General features: G+C 39.4%; 1 long non-coding RNA gene across 1 annotated transcript; it reads left to right on the top strand.

Moving 5' to 3' along the window:
• Positions 1-3920: 3920 nt before the first annotated feature.
• LOC124268061 lies at positions 3921-8907 on the top strand. Its single transcript, XR_006896190.1, has 2 exons — positions 3921-4667; positions 8392-8907. It is a non-coding gene; the product is annotated as an uncharacterized LOC124268061 (long non-coding RNA).
• Positions 8908-11270: the final 2363 nt, after the last annotated feature.

Here is an 11270-nt window from a genome sequence, read left to right as displayed (position 1 = left end):
TTAACATGAAAGTGCTCCATGACTATAATTATAATAACATTATCCCTAATGTTCAGCAGTTACATAATTATAATTGATATTTGCTCGACTGCACGCTTTCAACCTCTCAGGCATGAATCACTGACAAACAGTGATGACACAGGTGCTTGAGGAAAGTCAAGGTCACCCAGGCCCAGCTGTGGGGCACGCAACAAACTGATGCAATGACAAGCCAGTGCACAAATGTACCCGAAAACATGACCACTCTGTACAACTCACAAAGGAGAAATTGCATGGGAAAATATGTTTGTAACTGTTTAGACATCAGGCCAAAACAAAGCTTTTTGAAATCCCGAACCAAAACTTGAGGTGATGTACTACATACTAGTTTTAGGGTAAATCGTATATATCTGTATAAATTGCCTTACTGGCAGTAGGACGTTTATTGCAAGTTACAAAAGCTCCCGATAAACAGAACTAACTTACTGTCTGTAACGAGTGCTAAGGCCGTGTTACTTGCATTATGCCCCAGGGCAGTTGGTATCAGGTTCCACTGTACAGACACGGTCAATATTATTAAGAATGTCCAATATATTTCAAACGTCTAGACGTCAAGAGATATGCGGTATGACAAACAAACATTCCCAAAGCCATTTCGTCATGTTTGGAATATGTGTAAATAACCATGTCATTTGCATCCAGTGTGCGAAATATAGTTTCCAACTTTTGCTAGCCAGTCGGGTTTAGCTGTGCCTGAAAATTACCAGCCCACAAAATAATTCACTAGCCCAAAATTTGAATGTAGAAGCTGTCACCTGATTATATCCTGTAATGTAAGGAAAGTTATCATTAAGTAGGTGGTTACCAAGATTCTTCCACAATGTACAAACGTGAATTGCCTATTCTTACAAAATGGAACCTGTTTTGTATTCACTGAAACCGTTGGATAAGCGTTTTTTCATATTTGTTTGTGGGTGAAATAAAACAGTATTTTCATTCAAAATGGTGTGTCATGAATTAGAGTTCAGTTGAAATTTTAAATCACGTGTATGCCACATCATATCTGTCAAATGAATTATTTAGTGTAAAATTGTATTATTTATTGTATTGTAGGATGTGACCGTTGATGAGATTGACGAGGCTCTGAAGACAAAAGCCTCAGAGGGTCCAAACATCGTCGCTTTCGTCAGGGGTGATGCTCTGGCCGGCCTCCACATCGCTGCCGACACCGTGTCATGCTAGGTGAGTGTCGAGCTGGCATCATGGCCCCGGTATTGAAACTGATGGCGATGTACTACATTTTCAATTTAAGCTATTCCAGAGCATACACGATGGTTTTGTAGGTTCAGAGTAATCGGGGACGTTATCTCATCCTTGTCCGACCCTGAGATATAGAGAATCTCACCCAAGTGTCTTCTGATATCAATTATATCAACACGAGTTGATAAAGTTACAAATATCCGAGGCTTGCCGAGGATATTTTTACTTTATCAATGAGTGTTGATATATTTGATATCAGAAGACACGAGGGTGAGATTCTATTTATCATTCAAAATCACTCTTCATTAATTTTCAATGAAAAATGTACATCTCTGAACATGGTACTGCCATTAGACTTGCAGTGCAGCGATGTCATAGCATTGTGACGTCATCAAGTACATGACGTCATCACATTGTCAGGGCATTGTACAAAATCTACTGTCAAAACGATATCTCCTAGGAGATATCGTTTGATCTCACACAAGCGATATCTCCTGTGGAACACAGTTTTGGATGATAAATAGGGACTCTTTTCTCAGCGTTTTCTTCAATGATGCAACTTTAACTGCATATGTTATAAGATGTGCACGAATGTGTTGCTGTATTTAAAGTTAGCTTCTTCTCCTACACTCTATTTAGCCGTCCGCGGTCTAACAAAACGATAATAACACGGTTTAGTAGTCAGTATAGATGTCAATAAAGTTTTGAATCATTCCATTTTGTTGTGGTTTTTATTCGTTCATGTTTGGCGGATGGAAGTGTGAGAACACTAGTGTTCTGAAATAAGGCTCAGAACACTCAAAGGGCGTTCTAAATCTGTTACAGCGTCCAAGGCCTCCGGGGGTGTTCTGAAATGAACACATATAGAACACACAAAGAGTGTTCTGAAGAGTGGAACACTACTGTTCTGACGGCAGAACACATAGTGTCTAAATCAGAACACTCCGACTGCGTTACAGGAAGGGTGTTCTCATAGTGTTCAGAACTAGAACACTTAGGTTTAGAGAGCAGGTGTTTGTGAAACTCGTTATTACACATAATCAGTATTGGATATATTTCGTAGATAGAAAATAAATCTAGAAGGAAATGGTTTGGAAACGCAACATGTCTACATATGCATAGTTCTTAGTTATGCATGTCACTCTCCTATTGTCTTTTCTTTTTAAATATTCGACTGACTCTTGCCGCGGATGTTAAAAATAAATTTGCCCGCTGTTATCAGTATTTTATACCCGGGTGCGTGCACTCATGCGTACGCGAATCGGGCAAAAACTGGGTCGTAAGCATATTATTTTTAGGCAGCATTAATCATATTTCTGGAAGAATATTAATTTAAACTCTCTTAAACACATCCGTCAAATTTGAATTCAGAATAAGGAGGGGAAAAGTCACATGCCAAACCTCATACCCCCAAATCTGTATATAGAGTTATGCATTGATATTTTTCCAGATCTCTAGATGGGCTGCGTATTTGCTCAGATTGTGCAAACTGTTCATTTCAAAACAAACATAAATCGTGTAACTTTAACGTACTGATAGGAAACTGTATAACCGAAAAGTAGAACAACACTAAGGTGCTAAAGTACCTATTATTTATTCAGTTTTTAGCAGGTTGCAAACACAAATATTTCTACAGATCTTTTCTTATTGAATACAGTATTCATGTATTCCAGAGCTTTACTGCATTGAATAATACACGGATATGAAACTCCTGCTTGTGATTTGTCGGCGATTATAAAAACAATAATCGGGAAAAAAACAATAATATACTGCTTTAAAAACTTCCAACCCCAATCTGAATGGCTACATTCAGACAAACGCTTAACGGCTCAAACTCTGTTCTCAAGCCATTTTTCCTACTCACATTTGTCTAAAGAACTGACAACGGGTTGAAGGGAAGTGGTGAAACCGATGACCAAATGGAAATCTGTCCACTTGCATAAAATGTTTTTGCTCAGCCAGGCCCTCATCGGTAGAAGTTTGAGAAGGTTATATGAGCCTTGATGTCAAAGGCTTCAGCATTTGTGAAAATAAAACAATATGAAACCAGTATTTAACACAGTGGAAAATTCTGCGATTATCTTGGTTTAGCTCAGGTAATATAACCTATAAAACTGTTCCAACGCATACCCTTGATATTCAGAATATATTAGTTTCTAAGGAGTGAAAATTAATAAATTTACATAGGTTTCCCTACCTTAGGAAGTATTCATGTTTCCAACCCTAGTAATCTTAGAAAAGATTAGGAAATCTCAGCACGAATTACAAGGAGTTTATTGGAAATACTCTAGGACCAAGCATTTACTGATGTATCAGCTTCTGAATTCACGCTTGGAAATGTCTGCAAATCCGGTCGTAGCATACATGCAAAAGTTGATTTTGCATACGTCAATATACGATGATCATATGATGCAAAGGCGCAGTTTCATATATAATAAGCATCCGAAGTTGGAAAATACAGGAAACATACGCGAATCCGGTCATAGGATGTACTTCCTTTACTGTATTTACGTTTATTTCAATGGTGTACTATCCGGTTTTTGGTCCCGTGAAAACTAGAGACGTCATGGGTTGTAATTTGACAACTCACAACGAGTGAATATAGGTAAACGCCACAGTTTGTAACAGTATCAATCAGTTTGTAACAGTATCAATCAGTTTGTAACAGTACCAATCGACGACGGCCTATGACTGATTGAGCCCGGACCAGACAGATCCATCGACACAAAACTCCATCAACGATCCATGTCACCATGATACCACACAACCAGCAACATCACAGGGCGTGCGTGGTCACCGTGTATGTCTCTAACGACATGCGCCGTGTTACTGGGAACCTATTCTTCTCTGGAATCCCGTGGGTCTGCCCTCGAATGTATATAAGGGATTACATGGCAGATAATCCTCACTACGGCTGCATTACCTCCACACCCAGGGGACAGTGTGCACGACACACGACGATTATAGATTGTACGGCGGTCCGACTTTTTCCATAGTGATCGTACCGAACAATAGCGAATAACACCCACTAAGGTGTTTAAACGTTGTTGCTCTGATGATATTCACGAGTAAAACAACCATACTCACCAGTCTCGTCTTTATGGACGTGCAGTACCTTCGTCCGAGCACAACCATACAACGAACAGAGATGATCCGAATGTTACGTCTGGCTGTCTGGTCATGTGTCGCTAAACACCATGGGTACGCCGCGATACAGACTCTGCATGATGGCAAGTCTAATTTCTTCAACAGTTTTGTCCCCATCATTGTCCAAATTCAACTGTAATTGGTTCACGTGATCTTTATAAAACACCACGTAAACATCATGTGAGAGAAATAAATTTCAAGAGCCCGAGAAGATTTACGTGTGCTTCTGATGAGGACAGTAGAAGTCTTCACGCTGTACAGGAGTCCATGACACAGCACAGGTGAACGTCTCTTCTATACAAAAGCTGATTTGGTAGATCAGTTTCAAATTGTTTAATGCCATAATTATCTTAGCTCCGAGAGGTGTTTGACGTTTAATCCTATCTCGAATTGCTGTAGAATACAGTTAAGGCTGGTCAGTCACCATTAGGAACGACGGGGGTTTGTGTCGTTGTTAGCAAAATCCCATGCATATGACGGTGTTGAATCCCATGCATGAACCTTTACACTCATGTCCATTTGTGGTACTTCTTTAAAATGGTATAATGTGGATATACTTATATTTAAAATTAATATGTATATGTGAGACGACCTGTATGTACATCGGAATAACAATGGTTGTCCTTCTCTTGTGTGCCACCTCTGCCAAACACATGGCACAGCACTAGACGTGCTACACTCCTCCAGTGTAACTACAACGGTCAGCGTTAACCTGTGCTTCCACCTGTATCCACCTGCAATAAGCTGTCATAGAGCTGTGACAATCCTAACTTCCATACCAGTCTCTCTCACAGTACCTGTTTCCAAGGCGTTCCGACTAGCACCTTTACCTGTCAGGTAGATGGTATTTTACCTGTCGGTATCCCGTACCTGGGATGGTGTGTCGTTACCTGAACTACGGTATACCCCCGTACTTCGGTCCTGACGATATGGGATGTGCGAGAGGTACAGTGTCAGTACCCGGGGGCCCTTGGGACTTTACCGTAGTTCATCCAGCAAACACAAGACGATGATCTTCGTTCAATAGTTTTTATTGAAACTGTGTTGCTGGTCAACCTACTCTATGGTCACTTCTATAAGACTTCAGCCGCAAAGCTTCAGTCTTAAGCCAAAATGCTGGTGCTTCAAGATAATTTCTCAGACGGTTCTTAGTGACCAACAGCAAGAGCAGGCCCGCACCAGACTCTCGTTTCTGAGCTTTGCTCCCGCTCTATTTCTCTCCCCCCACCTCTATTTCGTACCCCCACTACCATATTTGTACGACCGTGAGGTGGATTCCAGGAATCTCAGGGTCTCTCTCTCCTAACCATATATGTCTCGTAGAGTACCAGGAACTGGTGGCCAGGTCCCCGGCCAGGTCTCTCCATCTTGATAGTATAGTAGCTTTTTCCTCTATCTAAGCTATGAGTCACTCCCCCCTTGCACTCACCAGCTCCAGCGACCTACTTTCATGTTCATTACCTACGTTACTGACTTTCTACCTTACCTCCCACCTTACAACGTTACCAATCACTTCATATCTTCAATATTTTATTAAAACTCTCACAATTTGTATCTTCTGCCCCCTTAATCCCCTGTCATTAATAATGTTAATTGTATATCCCTTATTGTAATAAAGACCATAATCTCACGCCTATAATACTTGTAGGCCCAATGGAATCATCTGTTGACACACATTTACTTTAAAAGGCTTGTTCATATGATACTAAATTACATATGTACGCACGTATACTATCTATGTAAAACTGGCTTACTCCCCTTCGAATTGGCATGGTGACCACACATATATCCCCAAAGTTATATGACGTGTAAATAGTCTTAAAAGTGCATTATCTGTACTAACAATATTACTCGCTATCCAAAAATACTTTACATGTATACTACCCAAAAGGAGTTAAAAACACCCAATTCATTCATATTGCTGTAGTTTATCTGTCATGGCAGACTGACTAAAGTCATACGGTTTTGGGTGTTCTTTAACATCTTATTATGGGCTGCTCTTATTATCTTATTATGTTCTTTAACATCTTATTATGGGCTGCTCTTATTATCTTATTGTGTTCTTTAACATCTTATTATGGGCTGCTCTTATTATCTTATTATGTTCTTTATCATCTTATTATGGGCTGCTCTTATTATCTTATTATGTTCTTTATCATCTTATTATGGGCTGCTCTTATTATCTTATTATGTTCTTTATCATCTTATTATGGGCTGCTCTTATTATCTTATTATGTTCTTTATCATCTTATTATGGGCTGCTCTTATTATCTTATTATGTTCTTTATCATCTTATTATGGGCTGCTCTTATTATCTTATTATGTTCTTTATCATCTTATTATGGGCTGCTCTTATTATCTTATTATGTTCTTTATCATCTTATTATGGGCTGCTCTTATTATCTTATTATGTTCTTTATCATCTTATTATGGGCTGCTCTTATTATCTTATTATGTTCTTTATCATCTTATTATGGGCTGCTCTTATTATCTTATTATGTTCTTTATCATCTTATTATGGGCTGCTCTTATTATCTTATTATGTTCTTTATCATCTTATTATGGGCTGCTCTTATTATCTTATTATGTTCTTTATCATCTTATTATGGGCTGCTCTTATTATCTTATTATGTTCTTTATCATCTTATTATGGGCTGCTCTTATTATCTTATTATGTTCTTTAACATCTTATTATGGGCTGCTCTTATTATCTTATTATGTTCTTTAACATCTTATTATGGGCTGCTCTTATTATCTTATTATGTTCTTTATCATCTTATTATGGGTTGCTCTTATTATCTTATTATGTTCTTTATCATCTTATTATGGGCTGCTCTTATTATCTTATTATGTTCTTTATCATCTTATTATGGGCCTGCTCTTATTATCTTATTATGTTCTTTATCATCTTATTATGGGCTGCTCTTATTATCTTATTATGTTCTTTATCATCTTATTATGGGCTGCTCTTATTATCTTATTGTGTTCTTTAACATCTTATTATGGGCTGCTCTTATTATCTTATTATGTTCTTTATCATCTTATTATGGGCTGCTCTTATTATCTTATTGTGTTCTTTAACATCTTATTATGGGCTGCTCTTATTATCTTATTATGTTCTTTAACATCTTATTATGGGCTGCTCGTCTCTTTGGTTGACATTCGGACATGGCGTGTGTACATCAACAGGAACTGATGGTTCTGTCACATTATCATCTCCTGATAACATGAACATTTACACAAAACACACATGTACGTATGCACGTACAACCGCCAACCAGTTCTGTATACCTTGGTAAATAAAAGCACAAGTTTGGAAATATGTCCATATTATCATGGCATGAAAACTATTCGCAAAACTTCATAAACTGAGATTCACGCAGAGAATTAGATTGTGTCCGTGCTGATAAATCTCCACACGAACAAGAAATCAATCAAAGAATCATCTTTTATAGATTGATTAATTGTCTCATCCTATCATAAAATATGCCCCACAGAGCACCTAATTATCTTTCTCGGCTCGGGCGTCGGCGGGGGACAGTAGAAAATGATGTTACAACATTGACAACCCGAACTCTGCTCACCACTGATTTTATCTCGCTCCAAACACTACCAAATTAATATTTCACGCAACCGGAGGAACATTTTCTGTAGATGTTAATTCACAATGCCAATCACGCCAAGCCCAACTTCCACTCGTCATTGCTTTGGTATCTATGTAAATAAATAGATGAGCCGCTCTCGTGTTCTTGTATTACGTAAGTACCTGACAGCCTGACAACCTGTCTTATTTGAAGAAGGACACTCAGTCAAATCAATCACAGAAGTCGAAGGCGCATTACTTTCTTTGATTTCAAAATTTGCTGTCAACTATTTCTTCCATCTTTAGTAAGATCTGACAGAGTGAAAAATGAGGTAAGTGATCGCAGTTTGAGTAACTGTGTAACACATGCACTGTGGAAAGCTTGAAAGCATATCACGAAGGGAAATAATAAATCATTTAAGCGGAGTATTGGATTGCCACGGAGCCGATTTGATTCAATACAGTCAATACATGCAGGTGTACAACTTGCAATCCAATGTCCGCGTGAACCGGCCTCCTCGCCTCACCTGCAGTAACACCAGGAGAAATCCCTTCCTTAATATGACGCTTATCGAGGAATGGTTTCCATACATCGAGTGAATAAGAGTTCATGTTCATTGGGTCAACAAATTAATTCGAACAGTATTTAGCTGTAAGACATTGGTTCAGTGGTACCGAAGTGGTACATGATGTTGACCGATCGAAACTCATAATCGAGGCGTATCTGGTACTTGAACCCACGACCATCAGATCTTGACACGACCAAGGGAAGTGTTTAATCGAGATACTTGTGCCGGAACATACATGGGGTATGTTGCTATTCCCGACATCGAGCTCCGGGCTTACGCGGTGTTCATACGGTTTGTAAATAAAAGAAATCTCTTTTAGAACACTACTTAACAACCATTACTATACTGGAATAAAGTAACTGTGCATTATGTGATGTTACGCCATTTTAATGCAAAAAGATAATAACGTGATTTGTGGTGTTTTCCTTAATCTGTTTAACTGTTGACAGGATAATATCGAAATCTGTATGACTTGACACAAGGCATCGTAACACGCCGTTGAAGAGATGTGGTGTCAAAATGTCAGTTCACAAATTCTGTATCGTGTGTTTTCACCATTGGCGTTGACGCAGGCTTGACAACGACGACGCATAGACGACACTAAGCGATTGAAGAAAGCTTGGGGAATGTGTTTTCATGTCTGAACCAACGCTTGTGCCAATTCAGCTAACGTCAATGGCTGATTCTAGGCTTGACGTAAACGTCGCTCCATTTCATCCCAAGCGTGCTCGATAGGGGACAGGTCCGGAGAAACAGCTGACCAGGGGAGTACCGGAATGTTCTACTGTCTGAGGAAATATGTCACAACAAGAGCGACATGTGGACGAGCATTATCTGTACACCCTGTGTACATCTGTACGTCTGTACACCCTTGCCCTGCCATCTGAACTGTCCAGATGAAATCTCGACTCGTCGGTGAACAAACGCCATCCCAATCTTGTCTCCTTGTACCGTAGATGCTGCCTGTACCAGGCAAGACGTGCCTGTCGGTGACGTATTGCAGGCCGTCGGGCCGGATGTTGTGCTCCCTCAGTCGGTTCCGTACAATCCTGGAACTGATTGGACGTAAGCCAGGATTGGTCCGTGCAGTCAAACTGGCAGTCTGGAATCAATTCCTTAGATGGATCAGCCGAATGTGGTTGTCTTGCTGACGTGACGTCACGGGTGGACAGCCGGTTCGAGACAAAATCTCTCGTGTTCCCATTATATTGAAAACGTCTCCACAGAGATGAGATCGTGTTTGAATGGACACAAAATTATCTGGCCACTTCATTTTGGGCCATTCCATTCTCCAGCATACCCACGGCGCGGAGACGCTGATTTTCTGTACGCAGTGGCATGACGTACGCGCAGTTTAGGTTGGAATTAACGTGTTTTTCACAACATTCAGAGGCTAGAGAATAATCAACCGTTCTTCAATTTTCAATATCAGGTGTGTGAACTTCAGGTGTCAAAAAGCATGCAAAAAAATTTCATGCAAAGTGCTTTGCTACATGTTTATTTAGGGTTATTTTCATAACTTTTCAAATGACTTTTATTTTATGCAATGTTATGTTATGCACAGTTACTTTTTTCCATTAGTATAAATGCAGCACGTGTTTGTGAATCGCTATCAAAAGGCATGATGGTGATGTGGACCACATGGTAATGTGGGTTTTCTAAAGATAAAAGTTGTTTCTAAATTGAAACACAAAGGCAAACCCAGAAATCAGTTTGCAACGAGCATGTGAAGTCAACAAGATCAAGGAATAGTCAATAATGTTAACACAGTTTCAATGGAACAATAATGCAGTGGGTCAAATCACTATCAGTCGTTTAATTATTAGTAGTGCATACCTGAATGTTCCCAATTATGTTACTGTTCTGGATTCCAGACAACTGTTGGAAGCTGGCAAGAATTCGGTTATTCTAAATAGGTATCACACTTTGCAAGTAGATGACAAACGAGTCAGGTCGAGAAGATCTTGAATCGCCATCTTGTCCCTCTGAAATAGGTACAGAAACTGTCTAATCCAGAATCTTCTAAAGCGATCCAACGAGCCTGATAAGTTACAAGGGAGTGTAACTCTGATTCTAGTGCAAACCATTTATGAAGCCCTTTTCAGTGCCGTCGACTGCTGTTCATATCTGACCTCGACAGGACTTGATATTGATACTAATAGTTCAGTTATTTGCAGGCATTGACAGTTTACAAAAGTTTGTGGCTAGTTTCCCTCACTGGAAGGCAACTTGTAATATCCTGATACTTGATTTGGATGAACGTCACTATTATGTGGTTCAACTGTACTGGGGGTATCAGCACTGGAAGCTGAGTGTCTTCTATAAAACATCAGACAAACGACACGACATTACACGGATTAAGAAGGCATGTGACTCACGGGGTTCAAATGTAACCTCAGTTACACTTAAGGAACTATAACTATTATTTATTTTAACATTGTTATACTAATTGTACTTACTGATGCAGATTGGTGGGGTTTAGTTCCGTCTTACATATATGTGGGTTTAGTCAGATGTCAACGGTAACAGAAACATATGTAATAAATGTCAGTCTTTGCGACATGCATACAGTTGAGTTAATCGTCAGAATAGCTGCAGTGTTGTGGAACTGCTTCAGTTGTGTTTTATCTATGCTAATGATACTACCTGTGTCATACATCCTCACGATCCTGACCTTTGGTTTCATGGATTATCCGAGTGTGCACGATGTCCAAATGTGTAGTGTTTTGCGT

This window comes from Haliotis rubra, unplaced genomic scaffold (assembly GCF_003918875.1).
Source record: "Haliotis rubra isolate DU_JTF1 unplaced genomic scaffold, ASM391887v1 Scf136, whole genome shotgun sequence".
Classification (NCBI taxonomy): Eukaryota; Metazoa; Mollusca; class Gastropoda; order Lepetellida; family Haliotidae; genus Haliotis; species Haliotis rubra.
The sequence above is the reverse complement of the archived record's forward strand: the minus strand, read 5'-3'. Positions and strand labels throughout refer to the sequence as shown.